Here is a 13,084-nt window from a genome sequence, read left to right as displayed (position 1 = left end):
TGCGATGATTAACAGGTTTGTGTTCCGGTTAATATTAAATAAAATACATGGTATGGCTACAGAGGACATCAAGAAATAGTCATTTTAAAGTAAGCGCTGTTCAGCGAAACTTGCTCTTATGATTGTGCTCTCTAACTCATGCGTCACTGGATAATATACAGACATGGAATCTGCTGCCTGGAACTTTAAAGGTGTGACCTCAATGCACGAATTTCACACCGTGCGTTTGCATTTTAGCGTTACAGTGCACTGGGATTTTTTTTTTAATCCTACAGCATAATTCACAGCGGGCGCTGGAGAACAGTCGCTGTGCCCCGTCAGCACATGTCTTATAATGTACGGGCACATGTGTTTCCTCCATGAGCAAGCCTAGAAACATTGTGCGTTGCATCTATCTTGTTTTTTTTTCTTTCGTAAAGGCAATTTTTTCTTCCGGAGTATTTATTACGTACGTGTTATTTTATAGTTGCTAGCAGGACGTGATATACTTCGGTACCAGGGAGTGACTACGCCGGCAACGACAAGCTTTGACAGTGCGGTGAATGTAGCTGGAAAGGCTCTAGAACAAGAGTGATATTTGGAAAGCGGTTGGTTATAGCGTAACTGTAGAATGGAGCATTGCAATGCGACATTACATTTCTGGAACTTTAAATTGGTTCACTTTGATGACCATGAATGCTGCTTCTGCGCTCTTGCAGCGGACACACACACACGCACACACACACACACACACACACACACACACACACACACACACACACACACACACACACACACACACACACACACACACACACACACACACACACACACACACACACACACACCACACACACACACACACACACACACGCACACGCACACCACACCACGCACACCACACACACACACACACACACCACACACGCACACACACACACACACACACACACACACACACACACACACACACACACACACACACACACACACACACACGCGCGCGCGCGCGCGCGCGCACGCACACGCACGCACGCACGCACGCACACACACGCACGCATAAAGAAAGTTAGGCAGATTTAAAGCCCATGCGGGAATCTATGTGAAGCGACGCTTTGTTAAATGGTTAATGAAAAGGTACAATCACGAGTCCGTCAAAATACGAAACTAAGAATGTTCATAAGTTCGTAAACTCTGGGTCATAGGATTCACTCCTCTTCAGTTGTGCACTGTAGTAACATCACTGCGGGACCAACAAGGAGATTAACTTCCCATGTTGTCACAGGCAATAAACAACCGCAGAGATTTTATTGATGCATAGACATATCAAAAAAAGAAGAAAGAGGAGATAATGCGCAAGCCTGCCTGTTATAATGCTCCTAAATAGCTGCAATAATGTGTAGCAGACCGAATGTCCTGCCACAGTTATTATTTTTCAGCGTTTTATTTGGACGTTAGCGTTCGTTGAAGCCGGAACCAGGCAAGTTGAAGGTGCTGTGAACAACCGACATAAAAACAAATCACTGGTATTGATATTACCTCGGGTGTTTACTAGATGGTCGTCACGCTGCTTCGAGTGAGAGGACGAGTGTGACGACACCAACGGTTACGTTGGCAAATCAACAGAGTTCTCTCGATGTGTCTATGAGAAGGCTTGTGCTTTTTACTTGACGTCTAAAGTTATTGTAACAAATTCGTCATCTTGCAACGTATCATTCAAAGTACTGTTTTAACAGCGGAGCTGTTTAAGCCGAACGTCAGTCCGTAACGCGTTAACAAAAAAATGTCACAGTTTCGCCCTAAGGGCGAAGCAATGAATGCGATAGCAACACAGCAATGTCATACGAAGTAAGGTGAGCGGCTTTGGTAGCAATATGAATTGTAGTAAACATGAGCTGATTAAGTAAGCAGGTGTGCTGCGGCGTAAGTAGACCGACACGAAGAGAGACTCGACGACCACGAGAAGGCGCGTGTGAAACGGTGGTGTTGATGAGAAGCGCTTCCCGTGGGCAGCGCGTGCAAAGGGACACACCTGTAGCGCTGCACTGCCGATCCGGGCAGCATTGCGTGTGTAGCGTGCGTTGGAAAATGTGGCCCGACTATTACTAACTGAATGAACAAGCGTGGTGTGAGCGCACACAAACACGAAGAGATCACACTGAATGACAGCAGACGACTGTCAAAACGCTGGCAGCAAGCATACGCCGCAGCGGGCGAAGGTACGTGCGGTCTATCGCTTCAACGGAAACTGAGCGGCGAATGCCGTGTGGAGATAAGAGACGGTGCGAGCGAGCACATCGCTGAGCGAAGAGTCAACTGGGTTGCCTAGCAACCCCTCACAGAACGGCGTGTGCTTCACCTCCTATCCGTGCCGCGCACATGTTGCTTTGACATGGGGCTTTAAGGAGAGGGAAGGCGAGCATGCGCGTGGCGCGCGCTGTGCTCGGGAGAGAGAAAGAGAAAATGAAAGTGAGAGAGAAAAAAGAAATTGTAGTAGCACCAACGAGGCAACAGCGCAGACCTGCTGCCGACGCCGTCCGCGTTTCCCCGCGTTCGCGCCGAACGCGTGCGGTGTCCGTGACTGCCGCAGGCGCCTCTGGCGGCGTCTCGGCAGGTTTCGACCAGCCACGCCCCGGCAAGTTTGGAGGCGCAGCTTGGCAGTGACTTCACTGGGGAGATAAAGCTCGGAGCTGCCGCGATGGCGGCAGAACTCTCGTTGACTCTGTGGCGAGTACATATACCCTTGACATGGGAGGACCAAGGAAGATCCGTACACCCGAAGAAGAAGCCACTCATTTTGAAGCGCGTCATGCGGCCAACGCGCATCGGCGGTGAGCCGATTCGGAATACCGTGCCTAGCAGCAGTGAGCATTTCCTAGCAAAACTTAGCCAAGCCTAGTAAAACCTGGAAGAAAAGCTAGGTCGATTACCAGCTCCACTGTTTACGCCAGCCGTGCACCACTAGTGCAAGCGGCCCGCGTTTCTTTTGGAGAAATACAGGAAAAGAGATAATTTCTTCTGACATTGCAGCGAACCTGCAGCAATGGACAACGCGCTTGAATGAACAGTCGGTGTTAAAACTACCCTCGGCAACAGACAACTAGTGCGTGCAATGAACAGGATACAAGCTCGTGACTGCACACACCGTGCTTCTGTTTAACAAATTACTCACATCTGCTGCGATGAGATTGCACGTACACCGAGGTACAATAAATAATTCATGTCATATGCCTTCAATGAGAACGTATATATTTAGCGAAATGCCGCTCATCTTTCAAGCCACCGCGAATGGCCCATTTGTCTCTGCGTAACGTTTACATCTGTGAGTTGCAACCCGTGGTAGCGCGACACGTTTATCAAGAAATGAGGTTGAGTCATTTGATGACAGTTTCCTGACCAACGTCGGCTCATCCAGCGTGCGGTGGAGGCCGCGGAATCCCAAGGGATCCCCGCCGACCTCCTCTAAGCCAGCGCAACCGGTCCTTGGACTGGTCCCCTCTTTTTGGGCGAAATAAAGAATTCACCACCACCACCACCCAGCCTAAATAAAAAAAAAATGTGCCAATGGTGAGCTGGGTAACTAGTATCTTTGAGCGGATGGTGAGGGGTGGCCGTGGCGAAAGGTAGTTGCACGTGTGAAGCTGCATCACATCTTTAGTTGCTTCCTTCCTTTTTTTGCAGGTACTTGCTTGGTAGTACTTTCGCGATGTAAAAAAAAAAGAAAAAAAAAACTTACGTTTGGATTAGGGAGTGGCTTACACTTGATTACCTATTTCTAGTGCTTACCGGCCTCAGGAACAGCCGTGGCAAAGGGTGCCTGCATATTTATGTACTTTTACACTGCTATATTGTCGTGTCATCAATGTCTAGTAATCACGATAGCAGTTGAGCAGCCCTGCAGACTTTCTCCAATCAAGGCTCCCAGTAAGAAAGGTGGCGTAGTACTGCCGCAACTCACAAGAACAGCGACATACCAGCGCAAAATTGAGCAGACAAACGAAGGAGACAAGACAAAGATCAGCGTAATTCATATCGCTGTCTTCGTGCGTGTACTGTTGCTTTTTCTGCTTGTTGCACATATTTTCTAGTCCGGCCTCCGAGAGGCCAAAGAACCTTCTATACTTCTCCTAATTTTTAATTTCAACTGCATATGCGTCCAGAGCTATAGCATGTGTTTTATGGACTTCTGTCTACGCTAACTGCGAGCCATAACTGCCAGACTTAGGCAGCATAATGTGCACTGAAACTAAAAGTAATATAATTCAAATGTGGTAAGTAGAGCACTGCACCGGCTCGGGCTTATCCGAAAGCCCGAACCCGGCCCGGCCCGTGGACCGGGCCGGGCCGGGTAGAACAGTTTTTAGGGGCGAAGCTCCTTAGGGTGTGGGTCTGTCCCTTCTCTGTAGTATGTAGTAGTAGTAGTAGGTAGCCACGTCTACTTTTATGAAAAAAATTGCGAAAGTTGTGTCCGTAGCGCGGAATCGAACCAGGGAACGCGCGGCGCTAACAACTACGCCACGAAGCGCACATGGACACACGCACCACGATGACAATAAATGCCCAACATTAACGAAAGACTGCGCGTTTCTAACGCGTTTGTGCTAGCGTGTTACGGCCCGTGTAAGAAGTTGGTGTAAGACGCTGTGGCCTCTCCGCCTTACCCCCGTATTCATAAACGCTCCTCGACTTGAACTTGACTTGCCACCGCCTTGGGCAGCGCGTTCGAAACGCGTTGAAGGCGGTGGAAAGTCAAGTTCAAGTCGAGGAGCGTTTATGAATACGGGGGTTATACTCTCTCAGCAGTCATGTGATGGCGTCGGCAAACGCGGTGCACGTTCCGGCATGTGTAAACGGCTGCGTAAGACGCTGTGGCCTCTCCCCCTTACTAGAGAGTACTGCACGTTTCTAACGCGTTTGTGCTAGCGTCCCCGTAAGCGGGAGATGGTGCAATTATAATGAAGGGCGCTGTTATAAAATAGGAATGACGTCACATATGGCGCGTATCATTGGTGGAAGTCCATCGTTCGATTTAGTGCGGCGAGACTGGGCGAATTACACGGAAGATTCACGGTTTACCGGTGATTCCCTCCGGCGCTTTGCCCACTCATCATCATTCACCCCGTGGATATGCGGTGTTTTTTTTCACGGGCTTGGGCCGGGCTCGGGCACGGCGTGTGCTTTTTGACCCGGGCCTGGGCCGGGCTCGGGCTTTCTGGTGGTGTGCATGTAACGTGCAGCGAGTTATTCTCGGGTGTCTCAACTCTGAAAAACATTACTTTTCGGTCCCGGGCCGGGTTCGGGCCGGTTTCGAGTCGGGCTTGGGCCGGGCTCGGGCCTAAGGTAAAGGGGTGGCGGGCCGGGCCGGGCGGGTAACGTAGATTATTACCGGGCCCGGGCCGGGCCCGGGTCTCACCAGAAAAGTTTTGATCGGGCTCGGGCGGGCCGCCCAACGTAAAAATGGGCCCGGGCTGAAAAAATCGGCCCGTGCAGTGCTCTAGTGGTAAGTCGTAGCCGTGTTACTAAATATGAATAATCGGCGTGGACATGGAAGTCATTCGTAATGCACAAAAGGCATACGAAGCCTCGATTGCTAGTACTGTCACATTTTCGCTCTGTGAAGAGAAAAACAGGTTAAAAAGAAAAATTAACATTTGCTGTCGTCATTCTGGAAGACGTTGAAGTTTTAAAATTTCTATTGAACAAGAGAGCGGCGTTGGGGCAATAATGTTTAAGTACACCAAAGGACATAAAGTTTACCCGAATAAGTTTTTAGATTGATACGTTCAGCTCATGAAAGTCAGTGTGTTTTGTTTTCCAGGGAATGACAATGTTGTTGAAAAATCTGGAATTGAAGACATGACTTTGCACCGCCAACCTAATTTGCTTGCGATTAGGAAAACACGCTTACGTGAGCACCTTCCTGCCTGAACTCTGAAACAAGCAAAATAAAAAAAAATTACTCCATCTCCCGCTAAAGAGAACCATGTGTGGATCCGAAGCAGCGGGGAGATGGTTAGCTTGAGCGGGAGATGGTTTCGCGGCAGCTGCCCGAGCCCTCATCGCGCTGCTGCACAGGAGAGAGAATGAGGCGCACGCGCTCCGTCATTTTTATACCGCTGAACTACCGTGGCGCCCCGAGCGGAGTATGCAGTTTGAGCGGGAGATGGTTTCGTGGCAGCGGCCCGAGCGCTCATCGCGGTGCTGCACAGGAGAGAGAATGAGGCGCGCGCGCTCCGTCATTTTCATACCGCTGAACTACCGTGGCGCCCCGAGCGGAGTATGCAGTTTGAGCGGGAGATGGTTTCGCGGCAGCGGCCCGAGCGCTCATCGCGGTGCTGCACAGGAGAGGAATGAGGCGCGCGCGCTCCGTCATTTTCATACCGCTGAACTACCGCGGCGCCCCGAGCGGAGTATGCAGTTTGAGCGGGAGATGGTTTCGTGGCAGCGGCCCGAGCGCTCATCGCGGTGCTGCACAGGAGAGAGAATGAGGCGCGCGCGCTCCGTCATTTTCATACCGCTGAACTACCGTGGCGCCCCGAGCGGAGTATGCAGTTTGAGCGGGAGATGGTTTCGCGGCAGCGGCCCGAGCGCTCATCGCGGTGCTGCACAGGAGAGAGAATGAGGCGCGCGCGCTCCGTCATTTTCATACCGCTGAACTACCGTGGCGCCCCGAGCGGAGTATGCAGTTTGAGCGGGAGATGGTTTCGCGGCAGCGGCCCGAGCGCTCATCGCGGTGCTGCACAGGAGAGAGAATGAGGCGCACGCGCTCCGTCATTTTTATACCGCTGAACTACCGTGGCGCCCCGAGCGGAGTATGCAGTTTGAGCGGGAGATGGTTTCGTGGCAGCGGCCCGAGCGCTCATCGCGGTGCTGCACAGGAGAGAGAATGAGGCGCACGCGCTCCGTCATTTTTATACCGCTGAACTACCGTGGCGCCCCGAGCGGAGTATGCAGTTTGAGCGGGAGATGGTTTCGCGGCAGCGGCCCGAGCGCTCATCGCGGTGCTGCACAGGAGAGAGAATGAGGCGCACGCGCTCCGTCATTTTTATACCGCTGAACTACCGTGGCGCCCCGAGCGGAGTATGCAGTTTGAGCGGGAGATGGTTTCGCGGCAGTGGCCCGAGCGCTCATCGCGGTGCTGCACAGGAGAGAGAATGAGGCGCGCGCGCTCCGTCATTTTTATACCGCTGAACTACCGTGGCGCCCCGAGCAGAGTATGCAGTTTGAGCGGGAGATGGTTTCGCGGCAGCGGCCCGAGCGCTCATCGCGGTGCTGCACAGGAGAGAGAATGAGGCGCACGCGCTCCGTCATTTTTATACCGCTGAACTACCGTGGCGCCCCGAGCGGAGTATGCAGTTTGAGCGGGAGATGGTTTCGCGGCAGCGGCCCGAGCGCTCATCGCGGTGCTGCACAGGAGAGAGAATGAGGCGCGCGCGCTCCGTCATTTTTATACCGCTGAACTACCGTGGCGCCCCGAGCGGAGTATGCAGTTTGAGCGGGAGATGGTTTCGCGGCAGCGGCCCGAGCGCTCATCGCGGTGCTGCACAGGAGAGAGAATGAGGCGCACGCGCTCCGTCATTTTTATACCGCTGAACTACCGTGGCGCCCCGAGCGGAGTATGCAGTTTGAGCGGGAGATGGTTTCGTGGCAGCGGCCCGAGCGCTCATCGCGGTGCTGCACAGGAGAGAGAATGAGGCGCGCGCGCTCCGTCATTTTTATACCGCTGAACTACCGTGGCGCCCCGAGCGGAGTATGCAGTTTGAGCGGGAGATGGTTTCGCGGCAGCGGCCCGAGCGCTCATCGCGGTGCTGCACAGGAGAGAGAATGAGGCGCGCGCGCTCCGTCATTTTCATACCGCTGAACTACCGTGGCGCCCCGAGCGGAGTATGCAGTTTGAGCGGGAGATGGTTTCGCGGCAGCGGCCCGAGCGCTCATCGCGGTGCTGCACAGGAGAGAGAATGAGGCGCGCGCGCTCCGTCATTTTCATACCGCTGAACTACCGTGGCGCCCCGAGCGGAGTATGCAGTTTGAGCGGGAGATGGTTTCGTGGCAGCGGCCCGAGCGCTCATCGCGGTGCTGCACAGGAGAGAGAATGAGGCGCGCGCGCTCCGTCATTTTCATACCGCTGAACTACCGTGGCGCCCCGAGGGGAGTATGCAGTTTGAGCGGGAGATGGTTTCGCGGCAGCGGCCCGAGCGCTCATCGCGGTGCTGCACAGGAGAGAGAATGAGGCGCGCGCGCTCCGTCATTTTTATACCGCTGAACTACCGCAGCGCCCCGAGCGGAGTATGCAGTTTGAGCGGGAGATGGTTTCGTGGCAGCGGCCCGAGCGCTCATCGCGGTGCTGCACAGGAGAGAGAATGAGGCGCGCGCGCTCCGTCATTTTCATACCGCTGAACTACCGTGGCGCCCGGAGCGCAGTATGCAGTTTGAGCGGGAGATGGTTTCGCGGCAGCGGCCCGAGTGCTCATCGCGGTGCTGCACAGGAGAGAGAATGAGGCGCGCGCGCTCCGTCATTTTTATACCGCTGAACTACCGCGGCGCCCCGAGCGGAGTATGCAGTTTGAGCGGGAGATGGTTTCGCGGCAGCGGCCCGAGCGCTCATCGCGGTGCTGCACAGGAGAGAGAATGAAGCGCGCGCGCTCCGTCATTTTTATACCGCTGAACTACCGCGGCGCCCCGAGGGGAGTATGCAGTTTGAGCGGGAGATGGTTTCGCGGCAGCGGCCCGAGCGCTCATCGCGGTGCTGCACAGGAGAGAGAATGAGGCGCGCGCGCTCCGTCATTTTCATACCGCTGAACTACCGTGGCGCCCCGAGGGGAGTATGCAGTTTGAGCGGGAGATGGTTTCGCGGCAGCGGCCCGAGCGCTCATCGCGGTGCTGCACAGGAGAGAGAATGAGGCGCGCGCGCTCCGTCATTTTCATACCGCTGAACTACCGTGGCGCCCCGAGGGGAGTATGCAGTTTGAGCGGGAGATGGTTTCGCGGCAGCGGCCCGAGCGCTCATCGCGGTGCTGCACAGGAGAGAGAATGAGGCGCGCGCGCTCCGTCATTTTCATACCGCTGAACTACCGTGGCGCCCCGAGCGGAGTATGCAGTTTGAGCGGGAGATGGTTTCGCGGCAGCGGCCCGAGCGCTCATCGCGGTGCTGCACAGGAGAGAGAATGAGGCGCGCGCGCTCCGTCATTTTTATACCGCTGAACTACCGTGGCGCCCCGAGCGGAGTATGCAGTTTGAGCGGGAGATGGTTTCGCGGCAGCGGCCCGAGCGCTCATCGCGGTGCTGCACAGGAGAGGAATGAGGCGCGCGCGCTCCGTCATTTTCATACCGCTGAACTACCGTGGCGCCCCGAGCGGAGTATGCAGTTTGAGCGGGAGATGGTTTCGCGGCAGCGGCCCGAGCGCTCATCGCGGTGCTGCACAGGAGAGGAATGAGGCGCGCGCGCTCCGTCATTTTCATACCGCTGAACTACCGTGGCGCCCCGAGCGGAGTATGCAGTTTGAGCGGGAGATGGTTTCGTGGCAGCGGCCCGAGCGCTCATCGCGGTGCTGCACAGGAGAGAGAATGAGGCGCGCGCGCTCCGTCATTTTCATACCGCTGAACTACCGTGGCGCCCGGAGCGGAGTATGCAGTTTGAGCGGGAGATGGTTTCGCGGCAGCGGCCCGAGTGCTCATCGCGGTGCTGCACAGGAGAGAGAATGAGGCGCGCGCGCTCCGTCATTTTTATACCGCTGAACTACCGCGGCGCCCCGAGCGGAGTATGCAGTTTGAGCGGGAGATGGTTTCGCGGCAGCGGCCCGAGCGCTCATCGCGGTGCTGCACAGGAGAGAGAATGAGGCGCGCGCGCTCCGTCATTTTTATACCGCTGAACTACCGCGGCGCCCCGAGCGGAGTATGCAGTTTGAGCGGGAGATGGTTTCGCGGCAGCGGCCCGAGCGCTCATCGCGGTGCTGCACAGGAGAGAGAATGAGGCGCGCGCGCTCCGTCATTTTCATACCGCCGAACTACCGTGGCGCCCCGAGCGGAGTATGCAGCTTTCGCACCACCTGTTGAGCGCGCTGCTCCAGGGAGCGTAGGAGAGGAGAGAGAGGGGAGGGGACGCGCATGCACTGTGGGGGTGTGAGACGTGGGCGCCGCGCCGTACCGGATTCCTTGAGGAGAGAAAGGGGGGAGCGCAGGAGAGGAGAGAGAGGGAGAGGGGACGCGCATGTGCCATGGGGGTGTGGGACGCGGGACAACAGACAGAGCCGCCGGCAAGAAATGCTTCGCATTTAAAAAAGGTTGTGTGGTTGTTCAGAGTGGCTCGAGGCATAAAGAAATGATTCACAGAATTGGTGCCTATTCTGGAGAGGCCCTGATTAGCGCAGCCGCTCTGCGCTATTCGAGTCCAGGTCCCAGGTGTTATGTGCATATCCGACATTGGGATGCGTTTGATAACAGCATTCATCTAAAATGAGCACTGTATCTACTCCCTTGCGCATAAGTATGCAGCCAGGGGTTCCGCAATAAAAGCCTATTTTCGTCTCCACATCGGAATGTGAGTTGAAATTGAGGACTGCAGTTAAAACTTGGCATTAGGAACCTTCCGGTGGACCCGTCAATTTCAGTTTGTGCGTCCGAATTACTTTGTTCGGTATAAGTTTGCTTATGCGTTCGTTATATATATACAGTAGGGCCCGTCCCTGCAGCTTGACCTGCAGGGACGGGCCCTACTGCATGTTTTACTTTATTGTTTGAGATTTGTCATCGCGCTCTTTCTTTCCTCCTTCATCCCCTCCTTTCTATCTTTCCTTCTATGTTTCTCTCGTCCTTTCCGAAGAGTAGGCAGGCGTCGCGCCCCTTCAGGTGGCAATTGCCAGCCTTGCTTCTCGCTTTCTCTTTCCTGTGTATATGTTTACAAACCAAATAATATATATATATATATATATAGAGAGAGAGAGAGAGAGAGAGCGAGAGAGAGAGATAAGGAATCATAGACAGGGAGGCTAGCCAGTGTAAGTACCGGATGGCTGCGAAAAGGGTAAAGGGAATAAAATAATCATAATAATGATAAACGCTATACATACCTTATTTAAAGAAACTATAGAAGACTGGCGCACTAATTCTCAAATGACTCTACTCGTTCGTATACCTTAATATCGCTGGCTTCAGCAGCGACTGATCCTTGTGCTCGCTTAACCAGGCGTTAATGTGTGCGCTAAGATTTCGTTGAACTACGAGGCACATTACAACTTTATATGGATGCATCGAACGCAGTTTAGTTACACTTTTTTCTTTGTATTTACCGAGATGATTGACATTGCATCAACCGTGACTGCCGTGTCAACATATGGCAGGAAACAACGACACGGGCATGTGCAATTGTGTTAGTTCTCCGACTACTGATTTTGATTCACGTTAGGTCAGGCAGTTTTTTTTGGTAGGTTCAGGTCATAAATAGCATTTTATAGCCTGCATAACTGATGCACAATTTCTCGCGAAATTTTCAGCAAAAGATCCTTAGAGGCAGAAGATTTCGAAATATGCTGTTCGCAGCAGAGGCTGTTATTTGACACCCCTCCACCTTCATCTTAATGAAGTCTTATTCAGTTATGGCGACGAGCGAGCAGGTCAGGTGTCCCTCGCTTTGTCGGCAGTGCAGGTGCTCAGCACCTGCCTGAAGCGGAGTGCAATGCACTCCGCTTTGATCGACAGGCAGACCACTTAGGGGCACGGCACGTGCCGGTACGATACACGTACAGTGATGCTTTCTGCTCATCAAACTTTATGCTGCGAAATACTGGCGAATGCTAATTTATAAGTATTGATATGCTGCGCTGTTCGTGCAATAGGCATGCTGCCGCTGCAATACCTCGTAGAACCGCTTTGGTCATCCGTAATGCACGAGAGAGCAAACGTCGTCAGTTTTATTTTTCCTGGCACGTATACCATCTGCGAGGCTGTCAGCCGCTTCCGGTGGTGTGTAGGGCAGTCAGAGAGAAAAAGAAACGACAAAATGTCTCGCTGAAGCACGGGGTGTCCGGGAAGCATTGAGGTTCTTAGTATTTTTTTTTATGATACGATATATACCGGCTTCTACTTTTCAGTCCAGGTAGATATAGCCGTATTGGCGGTGTGTTGCTGTCTGCAGTGTTAAGCCAACGTTAGAAAGGTGAGTTAATTGTGCACATGTTTCCATTTTATTAAAGCTGTATACAACTTACTTGTACTTCAGGAATATGATTTTTTAGGCGTTGTTTATGACTTACGCCCCTCTAAGCAATGCAAAAAAAAAAAAAAAAGAGCTGCAAAAAGAGTGAATTCTACACTGTAACGAGATGTTGCATTTTCGAAATTTCGTTCCCGGAAGCATGACTAGTCTAAATGGAAATATAGTTCACTATAAAAATTAAGCGGTTCCCACGCTTATGAGAGAACCACTGTTACGCGACGCCTTTTCTCAAATAATAGAACAAATGTTATGCAAACCTAATATTAATAATACAAACATAAATTCAAATTGGTGCACAATAGATGTTTTATACAAATGTAACGTTAATTTCGCAAAGAGAACGCAATTTTTCCCATATAACGCAATGACGTATATGTTTTGATGTAGGTGGGGCGTTTTATAATGTTATGCAAATGCCCAATAAATTTGTTATCTACAGCACATCTTGTTTTGTCGCATGCACTGTTGCACTATTGCCATGTTTCACTATTGCATTTTTACACTGTTGCATTGTTGTTCTTTTGTACTGCACATAACTATCGTCATTCACAAGATAGTTTGTTCACGTTACACATCGTCAGAAAGGTCAGTGTTTGTAATTGTTGATGAAGTGAATGAAACATGAAGTTTCGGATGTTGTTTCGTTGCACTTCACTGCATGGGGCACTGTCCTATGAAACCTACTGTAAACGGTGCAGAAAACATAGAACCCATTATTACCGCTATTTCACGGTGTAGAACTGCCACTTTTACGATTAAAAAGGATTCGGTCGAAAAGTAAATTAATAAATATAGAACATCCAGGAGTGTAAATGAAGAAAAATGAGTAATATGGCCCTGGAGTTCGGTATTGTTTTGCTCATATTGATGTTAGTGCTATTGTTTCAATATAAC

Source organism: Dermacentor silvarum, chromosome 6 (assembly GCF_013339745.2).
Source record: "Dermacentor silvarum isolate Dsil-2018 chromosome 6, BIME_Dsil_1.4, whole genome shotgun sequence".
NCBI lineage: Eukaryota > Metazoa > Arthropoda > Arachnida > Ixodida > Ixodidae > Dermacentor > Dermacentor silvarum.
The sequence above is the reverse complement of the archived record's forward strand: the minus strand, read 5'-3'. Positions refer to the sequence as shown.